Consider the following 19,831-nt stretch of genomic DNA (forward strand, 5'->3'; position numbering starts at 1 on the left):
GTTTCCACCCAAACCAGGAGGAAAAACAGCCAGCTAAAGTTGCTGCCAACCAGAGAACCATCGAGCAGGTGATAACTAATTTTCCACCCAACTTGGAAACGCCGCTGTTATGTCACCGTAACAGTGCACTTCATTACTGATGACTGGAAGCTAGCGTCTCATGTGCTACAAACGAGAGGTATGAATGAGAGCCATACGGGTGCGAATATGGTTGAGCTGTTCAATGATGTTGCAGTGGCATATTGATTTCTTGCCTATTCATTTGCATTTTTTGATTATTTGCGAATAAGGGAAGCCTATTTTTTTGGGTTATTCATAATATACTGAAGTCTGCAAGCATCATTCTTGTATGAGAGCTGCTCGTACAGTAATCTATATTTTGCATGAAAGCTGTTTTTGACTTTGCTATACAGCAAAAATATTATTTTTGTCAGATATTCTATGCTCAGGATTTTTGTTTGAATTCAGAAGTCTTTATTATTCATTTATGAATAATGGCAGATTGTTTTTATGTTATGTTGGTTATTCAGAATATGCTGAAGTTTGTGTTAATTATTAATTATTATACATGCTACTACCGCCGCAATTTACTTTTCCTGCTGGGTCTGTACAATGGGAATTATATTGGTAGACGTAACCTTCCAATTATTAAGATAATGGAAGTAAATTAATCTGTTTCATGTTTATTTTAATTGTGGATCATTACAAATATGCTTTGTTTTAGTAGTACACAGTCAGTAAAAATAAATTATACATAGAAAAAATGACGAATAAAAAATTGACCAACTATTGATCACAAAAAAAGATAATCGATAATCGTTTTATCGATCGCATCGCAGGCCTCTGAATCGTAATTGCATCGAATCGTGAGGTGGCCAGAGACTCTAGTATACACTGCTCAAAAAAATAAAGGGAACACTCACTTCACACTCAGTCAAAACTGCCGCGCTGTCATTCAAACTGTCCACTTAGGAAGCAACACAGGCTGACAATCAATTTCACATGCTGTTGAGCAAATGGAATAGACAACAGGTGGTGTGTTTTTCCACTTTAATTTTGACTGTGACTCCAAATCCAGACCTGCATGGGTTAATACATTTGATTTCAGTTGATAATTTTTGTGTGAATTTGTTGTCAGCACATTCAACTACGTAAAGGCCAAAATATTTAATAAGAATATTTAATTAATTTAGATCTAGGATGCGTTATTTTAGTCTTCCCTTTATTTTTTTGAGCAGTACATGTATGGGTTTGTGTGTGTGTGTGTGTGTGTGTGTGTGTGTGTGTGTGTGTGTGTGTGTGTGTATATATATATATATATATATATATATATATATATATATATATATATATATATACATATACATATAAAATGTGTGTGTGTGTATACGAAGTGTAGTTTACACTCCACACAACACTGGAGCACACACACAAGACTAAACTGGGACACTGTTTGCTGTTTAAGAAGACGCCATAAATGTACTGCAAGATCATAAGTGCAGGGAGTTCACAACAAAAGGTAAGACTCCACACCTTATTTCTTTTGGATTTCATCTGTTTATGAGACTCCGTAGATGCTGCTACTTTGCTTAGCACTTTTACTTCTTCACTCTATCATGATTTTTTTTTTAAATGAATAAATCATTGTGTTTTGTGATTGAATACAGTCTATTAGTTAAAAAAATAAGTAACTGCCTAACTGAAACATTTTCAAGCATAAAAATGGCTACATGAAGTAAAATACCAATACAAGGCAAGACGCATTCAAATTGTGAATGTATTCTACACTGATTACTTTATGTCACTAATGTTACTTTCATATTCGGTAACAACAATCACCAGATTTGATCACCGGAACAAGCCTTTTATTGTAGGTTTGAATTATCTCACAACAGGCACAATAATAATAACACAATAATCATAATAACACGAGCCACTGTTGTGGCCGTAACCCATGCCAAGCTAAAACTCAACTCTGAATCCCTGACGTCACTTCACTATCCTGCACACATCTGGAACACATTTACTGGACACACACAAGCACAACTTTCATTTATGTCTTAAATGGCTTATTTTCCCTGATTATATCTACTAGATGGGTAATATGAAAGTAAAGGTAACTATAGGGGTGTTATTTCATGTCTAGAAGACTATAACAATGTTAAAAAACATATTTAGAAGGTCGGTTTTCTAACGATGAATTCTACTTCACGGAAATTCACTTATCACTATTGGGTCTGGATCCAATTAAGCGCGCTGAACAGGGGCTTACTGTGTACAGTATGCAAATTAGTTACGTTGTTATTGCGTAACCTTGCTAGTAAACTAAAACAAACAGCTGTGAAAATGTCCTCAAGGGAGACAATAATAACAGTTATATGACAAAACCCTTTGGCACAAACCATAGTTGGACCTTAAAGCAGAGAGGACAAAAAAACAGATGTAGATGAACAGTTTAATACAAAAATACATCTCCAACAGAGCAAGAAACAAACCAAAGTACAACTGAAATAGCTAGGCGAAACCACTCCGAAACAAGGAACAAAAAGTGCTGCTGAAAACACTAGCAGGAGAAAAAATACTAAATACGGGTAACAAAAGGCACTGCTGGAGAAGTCAAGCAGGACTGTAAAGCTAATGCTGCTGCTAGTAACTAAAGGTGCCGCTGGAAAAAGCAAGGCAGAAAGGTAAAGCTAATGCTGCTGCTACAACCCCTGGCAAAAATGATGGAATCACCAGTCTCAGAGGATGCTCATTCACTTGATGAATTTTGTAGAAAGAAAGCAGATCACAGGCCTGACACAAAACTAAAGTAATTTCAACAGGCAACTTTCTGGCTTTAGGAAACACTAAAAGGAATTAAGAAAAAGAATGTGGTACTCAGTAACAGTTACCTTTTTTACACCAAGCAGATGTAAAATATTATGGAATCACTCTTGAAAAAGAGTGAAAAAAGATTTCATCATCCCAAAACATCCTTCCAATTGATGGGACCAGAAAAGTGTCCAAAATGTCAACGTAAACTTGTGTATTTATTGAAGATGTAATGACGGCCATCTCCCCAGTGCCTTTACCTGACATGTTTACCTGTCACCTTCATAAATCTCATTGGAACGGCACCAAACAAAAGTTGCAGCATCATCACCTTGCCCAATGCTGATTCCCGATTCATCACTGAATATGACTTTCATCCAGTCATCCACAGTCCACCATTACTTTTCCGTAGCCCATCGTAACCTTGTTTTTTTCTGTTTATGTCTTCATGATGGCTTTGGTTTAGCTTTTCTGTATGTAAATCCCATTTCCTTTAGGCGCTTTCTTACAGTTCGGTCAAAGACGCTGACTCCTGTTTCCTCCCATTTGTTCCTCATTTGTTTTGCTGTGCATTTTCTGTTCTCAAGACATACTGCTTTAACTTTTCTTCTTTACTCTTTGATGTCTTCCCTGGTCTAGCAGTATGTTACCAGTATGCATTCCCATGTTGTTTGTACTTAGTCCAGATTTAAACACAGCTGACTGTGAGCAACCAACATCTTTTGCAACATTACGTGGTGATTGACCTTCTTTAACAAGTTTGATAATCCTCTCCTTTGTTTCAAGTGGCATCTCTGATGTTGGAGCCATGATTCATGTCAGTCCACTTGGTAAAACAGCTCTCCGAGGTGTGATCGCTCCTTTTTAACTGCAGACTATCCAGCAGATCTTATCTGATGTAGTTTTAGTTTTTCCCATACATTTTTTCATCAGAACTGAGTGATTCCATACTTATTTCCCCTCTGCTTGGCCTAAAAAGGTAACTGTTATTGACTAATTTCTTAATTTCTTTTAGTGTTTCCTAAAGCCAGAAATTTGCCATTTGAAAAGACTTTAGTTGTGTGTCATGTCCGTGATCAGATTAAACGACTGAATGAACATCCTGTGCGGCTGGTGATTCCATCATTTTGCCAGGGGTTGTAGTAACTAAAAGGTGCTGCTGGAAAAAGCCAAGGAGAAACAAGTACTCACGCAATGCTAGTAGAGCAAATGACCAGAAAGCTAACAACATACATACTTGATGAAATAAATGTCTAAAAAATACCTTTGTGAGCAGCCAGGTGTGCACAGGTGAGCGCACGTGTACGTTACCGGCTTCACATTACACGTTTTACTCAAGTAACCGCGTTTCCTCTTCTTATTCTTCTGTGGCCAGTTGGAATTCTTTGGCATGGTTGTGATAATTGGTTTGCAGCGCGGAGTGAGGCTTGCGGCACTCTGCTGCCTTCGTTTACACACACTCACACACATATGGGTGCTTCTTAATAAAAGAAGTGACACACGGTCTTTGGGGGGAGGATGCTGATGTTGCCCAGGCAACAGCGTGGTAAGCGGAGAAAGTGATGAAGGCAACGTTCGGCGCATTCAAATGCTTCCTCGCTTTCTTCCCTGTTGATCCCATGTCATACCCAATTACCACTGCAGTCAGGGGGGTGGAGGTGGGGTGGGTTTGAGAGTATGTAGGTGGGGGTTGGACAGAGATTACACACACATATTGACACCTGGCTTTGCATACAGAAAGAGTTCCACACCTTATTTTTCCACCTGCATCATTTGTGGATAATTTACTGCTTTGTTAGTAATATGGATGGCCATAAGCACGTCTTTTTGAGCTTTAGGAATACAGGTGGTCCTCGTTTTACATACAGTACAAGCTCCGTTCCTAGACTGTGATTTATGTTTTGGTGTAAGTCGGGCATACATTACCTCTTAAGTCACTCACACTAGGCACAGAACACATGAAGGACATAAAATACAGTAATAAAATGCTAAATACCAAATACAAGATACACAATACACATCAATTGTGTTATTTATTATATATTATATTTATTATATAAAAAAACATTGAAAGGCATATTTCCTGTGTTAGATATGTGCTCGGATGTTGAAATATTTATCTTTTTTTTTTTTTTTTACCATTTTCGTCACTTCTTTCAGGTCTGGAGGAGGAGGAGCAAGTGACGTTTACAGTAGAATTTACACTCTACATGGAGGACATGTAAAGGAGGGCTCTGAACTCCTCAAGTCACTGGTACAGATATGTGAATGACACATGGGTCAAAATTAGAAGCCAAGAAGTGCCAGCCTTCACCGAGCACATTAACTCAGTGGATAAAAACATCAAGTTCACACGTGAGGATGTCGAAGACAATAACTTGGCTTTTTTGGACTGTGACATCCACATTGCAGACAACAGGGGCCTCCATGTTGGTGTTTACAGAAAACCCATACACACTGACCGATACCTACTTTTTCATTCACACATTATCAGAACTCTACAACACAGAGCTGATAATGTTCCCACCAGCCTGCAGGCCAAAGAGCCGCCTCTTTGGTTACGACAGCACCTTTCTCCCACATAAGAAATACACAAGGCATAGCCACCTTGGTCCATGACCATCATTACATCCGAACTGGAAGCTAACGAAGGTGGTACCACCGAAACGACCGTCGTTGGCCGGCGGATGCTCTAGCCTAACAATTGTCATTTGGCATCGCTAAAGAGCCAACCATTCCAGTCTGGACCTGCCTCATCCTTTAGAGCAGGGGCGTCAAACTCGTTTTCACCGTGGGCCACATCACAATTATGGTTATCCTCAGAGGGCCACTTTTTATAATTCTGTTTTAGAAATTCCTTCATTAATTATTACATACATTAATAAGCAATAAAAAAATAGTAATTTTAAATTGGATTTGACAACCAAAAAATATAAGGTTTTCTGTCAATATTGACAACAAATACATTTAGCAAGAAAGATTGTCTTTTTGATTAAAAAAAAATATATATTTTAAAGTTGTTTTTGTTAGTAATGTTAATTTTGTTTGTACTTTATTATTTTATTTATTGTAAATGTAACAGTAAATGTTTATTAAATTATTGTAACAATATGTTTTAAATATTACATTTTTTATTTTATTGTAAAAATATTTTGTATATATTACAATTTTTACTTATTTAAATATATTTATATTAAATAAAACAAAATTAAATTACAGCATACAGCATAGAGTACATATAAAATGCAATAATATAAATAGAATTTTACAATACTGTAAAAGTAAAATAATGAAAAATATAGATTAAAAAAGTAGACAAAATCAATATTAATAACTAAAATACAATGTATATAGAATTGTTTTTTTTAATAATATTAAAATAAGTGTCCTTTTGACATGCATTATTTCAAGGCTTTCGCGGGCCACATAAAATGATATGGTGGGCCAAATCCGGCCCCCGGGCCTTGAGTTTGACACTTTTGCTTTAGAGCATAAATAGATTGGATCTAGATTGGAGCACTCGAGGAGACTGAGTAAGCTTGTTCACATTTCTAAAAGACGCCATTAGCCTCATCAGATGATCTGCAAACTTTGTGGGACAGATGTTTCAATACTGCCCCGCGGATGGAAATAAAAAGTTAAAAGACATTGGATCGTGGAAAAGTGTGTCTAGGTGGCAGTAAGTCAATCCACATTTCTTCTGCTAATATGCTCCACAGTAGCTAGCCTAGTGCTCATGGTGGCTAATGCAGTCGTAATTCCTAACTGACGCCGAAGCTAGGTGGCTAATCTTGTAATGCTGTTGTAGCTATCACTGCCAGTAAAACATATCGTACTCCTCACAACACAATATTAGTGAATGTTATTATTGCTGTGAATGTCTTACTTTGTGTGTGTTCATGGCTGTGTTTGCACCTGGTTCCCGGTGTCACCTGCAAGTGTTCTCAACGTGAATTGCTTGCAAAACATGGATCGTTGTCACATGTCTTTGTATTCGTATTTGTACTTTATTTTATACTTTATTTATCCCACAGCGGGGAAATTCACTTGTTACAGCAGCAAGCAAGATACACAAGTAAAGAATACATAGTGACACATGGTTCAGGTGGTGCAGGTGTTGTAGAGCCTGATAGCGGTCGGTATGAAGGACCTGCGGAACCTCTCCTTCTTACACCGTGGGTGTAACAGTCTGCTGCTGAAGGAGCTGCTAAAGGAACCCACAGTGTCATGTAGCGGGTGAGAGGTGTTGTCCATGATGGACGTCAGCTTAGCCAACATCCTTCTCTCCCCCACTTCCTCCACGGAGTCCAGAGGACCGTCCAGGACAGAGCTCGCTCTCCTGATCAGCCTATTGATCCTGCTCCTGTCCCTGTCCGTGCTGCCCCCTCTCCAGCAGCCCACAGCATAGAAGATGGCTGAGGCCACCACAGAGTCATAAAAGGTCCGTAAAAGAGTCCTGCACACACCAAAGGACCTCAGTCTCCTCAGCAGGTGGAGGCGACTCTGGCCCTTCTTGTAGAGGGCGTGGGTGTTGACGGACCAGTCCAGCTTGTTGTTAAGGTGAACACCCAGGAATTTGTAGCTGTCTACCAACTCTATGTCCGCTCCCTGGATGTTCACCGGTGTGAAGTGGGATGTTTTCCTCTGGAAGTTAATGATCATCTCCTTTGTCTTGCTGGTGTTGAGCTGCAGCTGGTTAAGCTCACTCCAGCTGACAAAGTCCCTGATGACCGTCCTGTACTCCAGATCATTCCCCTCTGAAACACAACCAACGATGGCTGTGTCATCGGAGAACTTCTGGATGTGACACTGTGTGGAGTTGTGTGTGAAGTCCGAGGTGTAGAGGGTGAAGAGGAAAGGGGAGAGCACCGTACCCTGAGGGGCACCTGTGCTGCAGAGTACCATGTCAGACACACAGTGACGGAGCCTCACATACTGTGGTCTGTTGGTGAGGTAGTCTATAACCCATGCAGTCAGGTGTTGGTCTACTCCCACACTCTCCATCTTCACTCTGAGTAGTGACGGCTGGATGGTGTTGAAGGCACTGGAGAAGTCAAAAAACATGACCCTCACAGCGCTCCCGCTGTCCTCCAGGTGTAGCAGTGATCTGTGCAGCAGGTAGATCACTGCGTCGTCCACTCCGATCCGAGGCCGGTAAGAAAACTGCAGGGGGTCCAGCTGAGTGCCCACCAGGGGTCGCAGGTGCTGCAGGATAATCCTCTCCATGGTCTTCATCAGGTGAGAGGTCAAGGCAACAGGCCTGAAGTGGTTAGGCTCCTTGGGACGCGGTGTCTTTGGTATCGGGACCACACAGGAGGTCTTCAACAGGGCCGGGACTTTCTCCAGGCTCAGGCTGAGATTGAACAAGTAGCCTATCTTGCAGTGAAATTGCAGTGGAATTCTGATGATTTCAGTTAGTAAATCCGTATTTTTTACGAGATCTATTCTACGAATCTTAGAATAATAGTATGGGGTTTCATTCCAGGGCTAAATAAGCAGTTTTCTTTTATTTTGCAGCTGTCTGTGTCACTTACTGGCAGTCAAAAACATACTTGTGGCCTTATTTTGTGTTATTGTACTCATCAGAACACAATAATAATAATAATAGTACACAATGCTCACTTTGCAGTGTACTAGACAACTTATTGTTGACTTAGCCATATTGCACTGAGCACCCTGGACAGAGACAAAGCTGAGCTCCCCCAAATTTGCAATGAGCGTCATTTCTGATTCTATGGTTATCATCATGTTTTCCGCTTCGCTATCTATTGTGGCGTCCCACAAAAATGAAACATTAGCAAAATATGTTTATTAGCCATTTAAAATAGATGAGATATCTCATCTCAACTCATGAAGAAATGGCTGATTCTGTAGTAAGAATATGACCCTCTTTTAACAGGCTGCACCACTATACTACTGTTACATAGCCAGTCATGCTTGGGTGTGTGTGTGTGTGTGTGTGCATGTTGCACAGAGGCCACACACACACGATTAAAGACTTGCACGTCTGTAATGCAATTAGAAGGGACGAGAGAAAGAGAAGAGGTGTTTCAGGGACTGGACAGGCCTGCTTAACCTCTACAATTTTAAGCTCTGTGTAGTCGCTTGGATTAGCGCTCCTTTTTTTTATATCACCACTGGCTCTTTTCTCTAGACATTTTTTTCCTCTCCCTCTGTTTGCTCTTTATTCTTTGTGTAATGCTTCCTCTGGTAGTGAGTGGCTTAATGCTCCATAATGCGCTGGCTTTCGTTTATCTGCCTATTGTCATTACTGCTTTCTTTACGACAAAAGGGCTCTTATTGTGAAGGTTTTGTCAAGCTCAAAATAGTACTACTATGTGTGAGTGTATGTGACGGGTGAGAGGTAGATTACAAAGCAGTATTGGTTAAAATTAAATAAATTCAAGGGGTCTGTTTACAATTGGCTTAAAATAAATAAAAAAAAAAAATTAAAACCAAAAAAAAAAAAGACAATATTTTTGACAATTACAAATGAAATTGAATGTTTGACCCGAATAAGATGACTGCCGTTCATGGCTGTCACTCACGGCTGCCTCGTGCACACGCACGTGACGGTAGAGCGTGCACATACACAAAGGCAGTCTCACAGAAGCGACATTAACTCCAGTGTGATGTTGCACTTGTCCTTTGCCTTAGATATAAAAACTACAATAAGGATGTTCTGACATCTACACCTTCACACCACCAGTGCTTAGCAAAAGCTCCTGCACGTGTGTGTGTGTGTGTGTGTTATGTGGGGCGTAGCTTACATGCTTAGAGCAGGAAGAGAGATAGGATATACAGTACTATAATGCTTAAAGGTTGGCGTCACGACGCTAAATGGCTAGGAATGTCCACTCGGCATCCACTTCCGTAGTACGCCCTGCACAGGTTTGGCCGCCATGATGGGAAAGCAAATGTGTATTTGTACATATACGGCAGATACACAGAACAAAATCAAAATACACTATAAAGATAATATGGCTCGAAAAGGAGTGGGAAGAAGACAAGCATGGTAATTAATGATTAGTGGAATGGTAATTAATGATGCCATGTGTGGTCCTACCCACACTTGCAGGTCAGCAGAGTACATTTATTGTGATTGTTTTCCTGCCCATCTTATCTGTATATAGTCTTTTGTATGTGTATCACATTTAATGTCAAAAATGCAATGCAATTTCACTGACGTTTTGGGGTAAAAGATTTTCTAAAAAAAAAATCAATGTACAGTTTGAGTCTATACAGTAGACGCCCCTACAACGTAAATAATCCGTTCCGAGAACCTTTATGTTATAGGGTTTTTATGTTATACGAAGCGTAAAATACATGTAAATAGCCTAATCCGTTCCAAGATCTTCCCAAACTCACCCCTTTGGCCCTTCAAAATATTCAAAGTCGGGTGGGAAAATATAAGAAAACGTTAGCATAAACACAGTACAGTAACATTCCAATATAAAATCAGGTAATAAATAAGATTACTGTAAATGAATAAAACTGAAAAACAAAAACAATCATACCGTTCACAAGATGTCTTGATCAGGAGCACAAGTGGAGGCAGGAAGGAGGAGGAGGACTAGCCTGAGTCGAAACGCGACTCAAAGAGTCTAAGAGTCAGCTGGTCTCACAGACAAACACACACGCACTACACGATAATGCTGTGTGCAAAATTTTAATTTGTAACTTAACTTAATTGTTTATAAGTTAGTTTAAGGGCGACTACGGTGAGGAAAGGAGGTTGAAGGGAGAAACCTGTCTCTCACACAAACTCACGTACGCGCTGTATAAGTCAGCCAATGAGATGAGAGCGTAGGCGGTGCCCCGAAAATCAGCCAATAAGAGCGTGAAGCGTCAGAAGGCGTCACCAAGTGTTAGTCTGAACTTGCACCGACTTGAGGCTTTAACTTTAAACTTAAAAACTTTACATAAATTCTTTACGTTCAGTGGAATTCACGTAAAAGGAGGTTTACGTTATGCGAGGTACTACTGTATCTTAAAATCACCAGACCAAGCAGAATAGCAGATCATTGTGCCACGCTAATTGATAATATATTCACCAGTGATCGTGATGGTAACACAATAAGTGGTCTGCTAATGATTGATATTGGTGACCATCTTCCAGTGTTTACAATTTACAACGAAAACTCCAGGAAGAGGAAAATGCAGGATAAAAAGACATTTCAAAGACAGCGCACAGACAAAATGATGCATGCTTTTAAGAAAGATCTGGAAGAACACAGTTGGAAGAGTGTCTATTGTGAAAATAATGTAGAGGAAGCCTTTTCTAAATATTTATATGAAGCTCTTCGATAAGCACTGTCCATTAAGAGAATTGTGTCTAATAAGCAAAAGAAGAGAAATCAGCCATGGATGACAAAGGGTTTAAAAAATGCTTATAAGAAGAAAAATATGTTATATAGGAGATTTATAATACAAAAAACTAAAGAAGCAGAAAATAAGAACAAGACGTATAAGAACAGGTTAACGAATAAATTAGACAAGAATAAAAACAACAGTAGAGCAACATGGGGCATCCTAAACAGTATCATTAGAAATGCTTTCAGGAAAGCAGAGTACTGTCAATATTTTATAGGTGAAAATGGCAAAAATGATAATATGAACGAAGTAGTCGAAAGGTTTAATGACTACTTTGTAAATATTGGTCCCAATTTAGTAAAAAGGATCCCAAATTCTTTGTCAATAGAGGAAGACAATGATAGAAAAGATAGGAATTCCTCACTGATGTGACAAAAGAGGACATCATTGAAATTTCGAACAAATGTAAAGCAAAAACATCAAGTGACTGTAATGCAATCGGAATGGAAATGATAAAAACGGTAATTAAGGAAATCGCAGAACTACTGACATACATCAGTAATTTATCATTTCAAACAGGTACATTTCCAAACAAAATGAAAATTGCTAAAGTTGGACCAAAACATCAATTTATAAATTAAATTGTTTTCCAAAAATCAATAAAAAACTATTCAACAAGTTATAGAAATGTATAACTAAGAATGAATTACTTATGGACAGCCAATACCGATACAGCACTAACATTTCAACTTCCATGGCGCTGATCGAAATAACTGAGAAAATAACCAATGCTATATAGGCCGCAGAGAGTGTGCAGCCACAGTATTTATAATATATATAATATATAATATCTTATATAATATCTTAATTAACAAACTAGAAAGGTATGGAATCAGAGGGATAGTACTGAACTGGGTAAAAAGCTACTTAGCAAATAGGAAGCAATATGTGAAGCTAGGTGAATATACATCTGCTTGCTTAAATGTATCTTGCGGTGTACCTCAGGGGTCAATATTGGGACCAAAACTGTTCAACCTATATATACTGTAAATGACATCTGTAAAGTGACAAAAGACCTAAAGCTAGTATTATTTGCAGACGATACTACTGCATTTTATTCTGGAAAAGTGCACAAGAGTTAATAAATAAAGTCACAGAAGAAATGGCTGTACTAAAAAAAATGGTTTGATAAAAACTGGTTTGTTAGGTTCCGTGCGCTGCTCTGCCGCTCTCTCTCTCTCTCACCTCCTCCGCCACCGAGGTCCTAATTGACACACCTGCAGCCCATCAGGAGTGCTCTCCTCTTAAGCAGCAAGCTCCTGCATGGTGGTGCCAGATTGTTGCCAACAACCCGTCTACTCAGGCTCTACGCCACAGTGTCGTCTACTCGTTGCGCCACTCAGCATTCCTCTCTAGTCTTGCGCTGCGTTTTCAGTTTTTTTGCCACAATTGCCTGCTGCAGTGTCTTTGTCCTTTTGTTCCCAGCCTGCCCTGTATTTTGCAGTGCTGCATTGTTAGCTTAGGCTATAGTCTTGCCGTTCTACCACTCCTTTTTCGGTATCCTTTTGTTAGTACTCGTATTTTTCCCCGTGTATGTTCGGGTGATTTTTAGTTGCAGTTTTCCTTGTTTGTACTCTTGCATCCTCTGTATTTTTGCTCTTTTCTGTAATAAATATTATTACACCCAGTTGCTGGCTCACGCATCTTGGGATCCTAGTTCCGGCCCTGGGTCGAACCCTGACAAGATTATCCCTAAAATAATGGTATTTGGTAATAGAAAGGACATTTATGCACAAATAAAAATAGATGGCGCAGACATTGACAGGGTGAATGAAAATACATTTCTAGGTGTTACAACAAATCCCACATTAAAAATATACAACATAGAGTGGCAAGAAACACTTCTATACTCAATAATACAACATTTTTTCTGAATCAAAAATCACTCCATATTCTCTGTCCAGTCACTCTTGCACTTGCTACTAATTCTTCTTTTTTTTTTTAATGGAAGACATTGTTTGTACTTGAACTATTAACCCTTTCATCAGTTATTAGTGTTATGTACATATTGTTTATGATTGTTATAATTTATTTACAGTGACTTCAAACCTTTACTCCTATTGGACCACATTGTTGTACTGCCTTATCATTTCCCTATGTATTCATTATTTCCCTATAAGATTACATTTAAAATATAGGGGGTGACTTAATGTAGTGTAATTGATGTGAAACAGATGGGGGGGTAGGATTAAATAAGCTTTGCTTCTTCCTGCTCCTTTTGGACATGTGGAATTGTGACATGACGTCTTGTAATGTAACTTGTATGCATGTTTGAAAGAAATTAAACCATAACCAACTTTAGCATTTAGGGAGTTAGCTTGACTTGCTAGCAGCTAGCAGCACTTGTAACGACGGTAGTTTATTTCAAGAAATGTGTACCTCTCCCTTACCTGAGTTAAAGTTGAAGGAGTCAGCAAGCAGTTCTCATCTTGTATTCGTGAAGTGTAGTCAGCAAAGCACCAAATAGTGCACATTTCCAGTGTCGTGAACAGAGCTCCTACTACACTTTAGAAAATCTATTTGTCTAACACCGGTCTCTAACAGTAGCAGCACATGTGAATCACACCGTGAACACCGTGTTATCATGTCAAAGACATCAATTTAAAGGGATAGTTTGGATTTTTTTTACATGAAGCTGTGTGACATCCGCCGAGTTCTGGTCGGATTTCCGTGATGAGGAACGTAGTCCCGGTTAGTTGGTGGGGCCACTTAAGTAAAGAGTTTGGCTTCTCAAAACAATAAACGTTCAAGAGAGTAATACATTTGCATCACAAAAATGCCTCCTAGAAAAAAATCTGTTTTCTTTCTCTCCTGTCGTGTCTCTGCGCGTCATTTGTTGTGTATGTCTTCCACATTGGATGAGTCTCGCTTCGCATCCACGCATGTAAACACTGTGGAACACATACCCAGCAATGGATACGCAGACAGGGGCGTATTTAGTCATTTGGGGGCCCAAGGCAAACCTAGTCATTGGGGCCTTCCACGTCCTTTTTTTTTTTTTTTTAACATTTTGACAAAATGTGAGTATGTAATTTAGGCCACTTTTTTCCAGCTTTTGAAATCTGTTACAGTTATCTGTCAGCTAAAGTTGCTAGTTGTCATGCCATGTTTATATACGCCCTCAAAAATGATTTGAAATATTGATATTTATCATCTTCCTACAAGATGATTAGAAGATATGAGAAAATGTTCCTATTTCCTGAAGTAGATAAACCTAACAAGTCAACCATCTCAATGCTTTTACTGTAATTGATAAGAACGTTAAGCAACTGGTAACATAGTTTACCGTTTTAATACGTGCTTTGTGATGACAAGCGCCACTCTCAGCTTCGTCTCTCCTGGGTTGACACTGACAGTAGTGGTGCTGCTGTACTCGTGTCTACGATTGTTTGTTTCATTTCATCAAAGTGTACGCACTGCACATACTCTAACTTTATTTTGCACTCAACTTAGAGCTAGTGAATACATTGTACGCTGTTGTCCGCCTAGCCCCGCCCACCTCTCTTGCTCACCGTCATGTTGGACTTTCTGCTCCATGGCGTACTATACTCTGTTACGTGCCTTTGCGACTTATCGGACAGTCTTATCGGGCTAGCATCTTTGGTTGACGCCCTCTAGAAAGTGTTGCTTTTAATCAACATTTGTTTGTTATCTTGTATCAAAAAGTGTTTTTTGACAATAAAAAGTGTTGGTTTGACTGCAAGAATTACTTTTCAGTCTCTTATAAACTCAAGTTATTTTGCAATTCAAAAAATAAAAATTCAGTAAGGATACAATAAACATAAACAATAATTAGCCAAGACAAAAACAACCTAGAGCGGCATTTTGATTATTTGTTTTTTGATTATGTTATGCTATGCTGTGCTATATTCATTCTGTTCTGTTTTATTTTTCAAACATTCTACTAAAATTTGGCACCAACAGGCTGCTCCTGTCCCCCTCACTCCTCTCCCATTTCTCTTCACCTTTTGAGTTCTCTCAGAGGAGTGACCATCTTTGAGGTCTATTCTGTGGAAAGAAGAAGATTTAGCGCTCTAGCGGTCGCTCAGAGGAGTCCCGAGATGGATGTCTGAGAGAGCTGACAGCACCTGTGCGCTCATCAATATTTTCAATATAAAAACCCTGCGGTGTGTATGTCCAAAAAGGGACCAGTGGAGTCATGGTGGGGCGTTGTCACGACGTCTTTAGCAGAGAGGATGAAGTGCACGCCGTGTCGCATGCTCCTCCACTATGTGGGCCAGAAATATTGCACAAGTCAAGGATGTGGCCATGTCCACTGGAGCCAGACACATGATGATGGACTCTGCAAAGAGTTGTTGACATTGAGCATTTGTTAGCCTCCCTAACAGGCATCACACATGAGTGGTGTCGCCTTGAAAAATATCATATCTGCAGCGACTATCGTAAAGCATCAACACAGAGGAGCTCCTCAGGCAGATCTAACCACAGACAGACGCTCTTCATCTTTTGGATTTGACCTCTCTGGACGCATTTTTACACTCATTTATGGAGAGAAAAGCCTCGTCTTTCTATTGATCAGCCGTGTGTCTCGCTACATGAGTGAGAGACTGTCATGCAACACACATCATCCCCTGCAGCAATAATGCAAAGATAAAAACAGTGAATAATTACTGAACTGTTGTCATCAAAAAGGCCAAAGTTAACAAACAGTAATTAGACATTTTATGTGGGATTTGCATTGCTTTTTAAATGAATATTTGTTTGTGATCTTGCTAAAATTATCACAGCAACATCCAGCATGCTCACAAGAGTAGAGGGACAGTTGCATTATGGGGGATGACCATCATGTATGCCGCTTGAAATCTTCTGGATTTGACATCTAACATGTTTTATTATTTAATTTTTATTTTGTTGAATATTTTATTTTATGTTTTTCTTTTTTATTAAGTATATTTTATTTTATTTTAATACATTTTTATGTGGTGTGCTATTTCATTGTATTTTATGTAATTTTTAAGTTTTATAATTTTTTTTCTTAATGTTAACATTTTTTGTGTTATCTTGCCAAAACAGTCACAGCAAAATCAAACATTCTCACAAAAATAAAATGAATGCATATGTATCTTGATGCACATGGTGGAAGACGACCACCATGTAACCTACTGGACATGGAAATCCCCATTTAAATGTGAAGCGATCCAACCATTTTTCTTGCTTATCCGGGTTGCAGGGGCAGCAGTCTCAGTAAGGAAGTCCAGACTTCCCGGTCTCCAGCCACCTCTTCCACTGTTCCACTACTGTAATCTCTCCAGCTTGTCCTAGGTCTACCCGGGGGGCCTCCTCCCAACTGGGCATGCCCAGAACACCTCACTGGGGAGGTGTTCAGAGCTCTACTCTGAGTCCCTCCCGGTCCCCTGTTCCACAACCAGGACACTGCACTTCCTGTAGCTGAGGTTCGACTAACGGTTGTACCCTTCTTCCATTATTGACTTAAAACATTTGTGGAAAGTGTTGTTATTTTACATGACACTGATGGATATCATGTGTCACCATTACACATGAGTGTATAGTATCCACACTAAAAGGTAAATAAAAAACAACGCAGCGCTTCAATACTTTATCATTTTGTTTTAGAATCATGATAATATCATGTGTTCCACATCAGGTTGTCAATGAAATAATTCTAGAGGTTAAGTTTACAAGACGCAGAGCTAATATGGCCTAAGTTCTCCGTTTCTCGCTTTTCTCTGGACAGTTTATAAAAAAGACAGTTTTTCGTTGCATATGTCAAGTATGTTATCGATAGCAACATTTACTTACCATGCATGACCGAGGATAGTGTCAGGGTCGTGTGTGTAAACTTTCTCTTTCTCTTTTTCCACAAATGATGGGCTTTTCTTTTGTTGCGCTTTAAAATAACACACATTAGTTCCTCATAAAATAATTATACTATACGTAATACTTTGATGGTGTTAATGTCATCACTACGTTAAATGTTTTTAAAATATCCGTCTGGAATTGCAGCAATTAGTTTTCAATGTAACATCATCCCTGTTTGGAGTCTTTGCGTCCTTTAAATTGAACAGATTTTGCCAAGCTTCTATTAATCTAAAATGGTGTATCAATTACAAAAAATGTACAAACATGCTCACTAAATGTGGAAATGTGTGCCTTGATATCCGACCACTTTTTTGAAAGTTCTGTCACAGCGCCTCCCGGTCCACTACCGCTGTTGATAGCGGACGCTACTTGCTGCCACTCACTCATCTTCCTGTTGTTCATAATGCCACTGCTGTTTACTCCAAATAGTATGTTTTTACGGGCCTCCAGCTCTCCAACTAAGATTTCCACCTCAGTTTCGGTGAAGTTCTGCTTCTTTGTCTTCACAGCAGCCAAGATTCAGAGGAACCAAGCGAAATGCAATCAAGGGACATTAAAAATGGAGGACGCATTCATGAGTCACTTTGCATTGACAAATATATGGCCATGCACATTTTTATGAGTGAGGCCCCTGGTCATGCAGGCGCCCGCCTACGACCGGACCCTTATGTTTGTGGAGAACCTTTACAGGCTTTTTCAGGGCTGGGCGGGGCCGGGCCTGCCTCACCTGCGAGTCCCTCCCTGGAACCCAGCTCCAGGGTGAGGCCTTGGTGTCCCATGTCTGGGCAAAGTGCAGGCTCTCCTTGCGGTGTTTTGCATGGCATTTTCGGAATCACTCTTAATCTGACCCTCCACCGAGATAAGGTGGTGATTCGCAGAGGAGTATTGTATTTTATTTTCAATTTGTATTTTATTATTTATTGATTGATTTTATATTTTATTAATTTTTATTGAGTATTTTTATTTTCTGTTATATTTTCCACCATATTTTTATTAAAGGCTTTTGTTTAATTTTTTGTGTTTTTTTTGTGTTTGTGTTTTATTTTATTTTAAAAGGATGTGCCCATCCGCTGACCATTTGCTGCATCACCTCCTCATTTTGTACTTGTAAAATTAGATTTTTACTTAAAAAGAAGAGAAGGCACTGTGTATGGAAACATTGTTTTTATGACAAAAATATTTATTTAGCATCGTGTCAAAACTTCTTGGGAGAGTTGTGAGACAAACACATTGTATTGTGTCATTCAAAAACAATGAACTTTATTGTGCTGTGTGTAACATGTACAAGCACATATTTGTTCTATCCAACAAGCCATATTTGTGATATATAAAAAAGCCTTGTGGGTGGTATTTATTAGAGGATTAGTCGAATAGAGTTGGTGCTCACCTGCAAACTAAAAAAAAAATGCATTATTAACAATGAGCCGGGGGCAAAATGTACATTTATTTTCTAGCAGTCAGTCTCTGGCTGAAACTACCCCCTGGACATCATTATTTACTCAACCACAGCAACACTACATTTTGTATTTACTGTATGGCTACATGCACGAGACTGAAGCCAAACCCCGATTTAATGATGCATGGCACAGTTCCTGGTGTGCCTCCCCCTCAGGCCCAATGATTGACACATGAGCACTTGACACAACACTCCTGCCTGCTCATCAACCAACAACCATGCAGCGTAAATAAGCAAAAAGTGTGTGTGTGTACTGGATTTTTCTGCACTTACTATGTTCGTAAAGGTTTTCTTGTACTCTAGGGGCGCCCCCTACAGATGCAACAAATGCAGAGAATCAAGCAATAATACTGTTTTGTGCCCCAAATTGTTTATTTTTCATCTAATGACAGATATTTATTGTTATATATTATTATCATCCATCCATCCATCCATTTTCTATACCGCTTGTCCTCATTAGGGTCGTGGGGGCCTATCCCAGCTGACTGGTCGCCAGCTAATCGCAAGGCACATATAGACAAACAACCTATACTGCACACAGCCCTTAAAGGGATAGTTGGGATTTTTTGACATGAAGTTGTATGACATACCCATCCGCAGTGGACTACATCAACAGTGACTTACCCCCCCATTTGGTCCCGCGAGTCCTGTTCTGGTCGGATTTCCATGACGAGGAACGTAGTTCTGCTTAGTTGCTGGGTCATTTAAATAAAGAGTTTGGCTACCAAAAACAATATGCGTTCAAAAGAGTAATACATTTGCGTCATAAAAATGCCTCCTCAAAAACAAAATCAGACCTTACAAATCGCTCTGCGTTATATTTGTCTCCCGCCGTGTCCCTGCGCACTCTCCATTTGTGTGTATGTGATGAAGACGCTTGTATTTTCTTTTGCTGTGGAACACACATAAACAAGGTATAATTTAATTTCTTCTTACAGGCATTTTTTGTGCTTTTGTCATCCATGGCTGATTGTTTTTTTTTTCTTATCATAGAGCTTCATATGCAGTAAGTGTTTGGAAAGTGTTCATATGCTTCATCCACATCGTTTCCGCTGTACACACTCTCCCATCTTTGTTCTTGTAGATCTTTCTTAAAAGCGTAGACACTGTCCTCTGTGCGTAGTCTTTGGAAAGTCTTTTTGTCATCCATCTTTCTTTTATTGTAGTTTTCATTGTAAATTGTAAACACTAGAAGATGGTTGCTGATGTCGTTGATTAGCAGGCCACTAGTTGTGTTGTTATCAAAGTCATTGGTGAATATATTATCAATTAGAGTGGCACAGCGGTCTGTTATTGTGCTTGGTCTGGTGATTTTAGGATAGAAACTTAAGTAAACTAATGTCTCCA

Source organism: Dunckerocampus dactyliophorus, chromosome 1, assembly GCF_027744805.1.
Source record: "Dunckerocampus dactyliophorus isolate RoL2022-P2 chromosome 1, RoL_Ddac_1.1, whole genome shotgun sequence".
In the NCBI taxonomy this organism is placed as follows: domain Eukaryota; kingdom Metazoa; phylum Chordata; class Actinopteri; order Syngnathiformes; family Syngnathidae; genus Dunckerocampus; species Dunckerocampus dactyliophorus.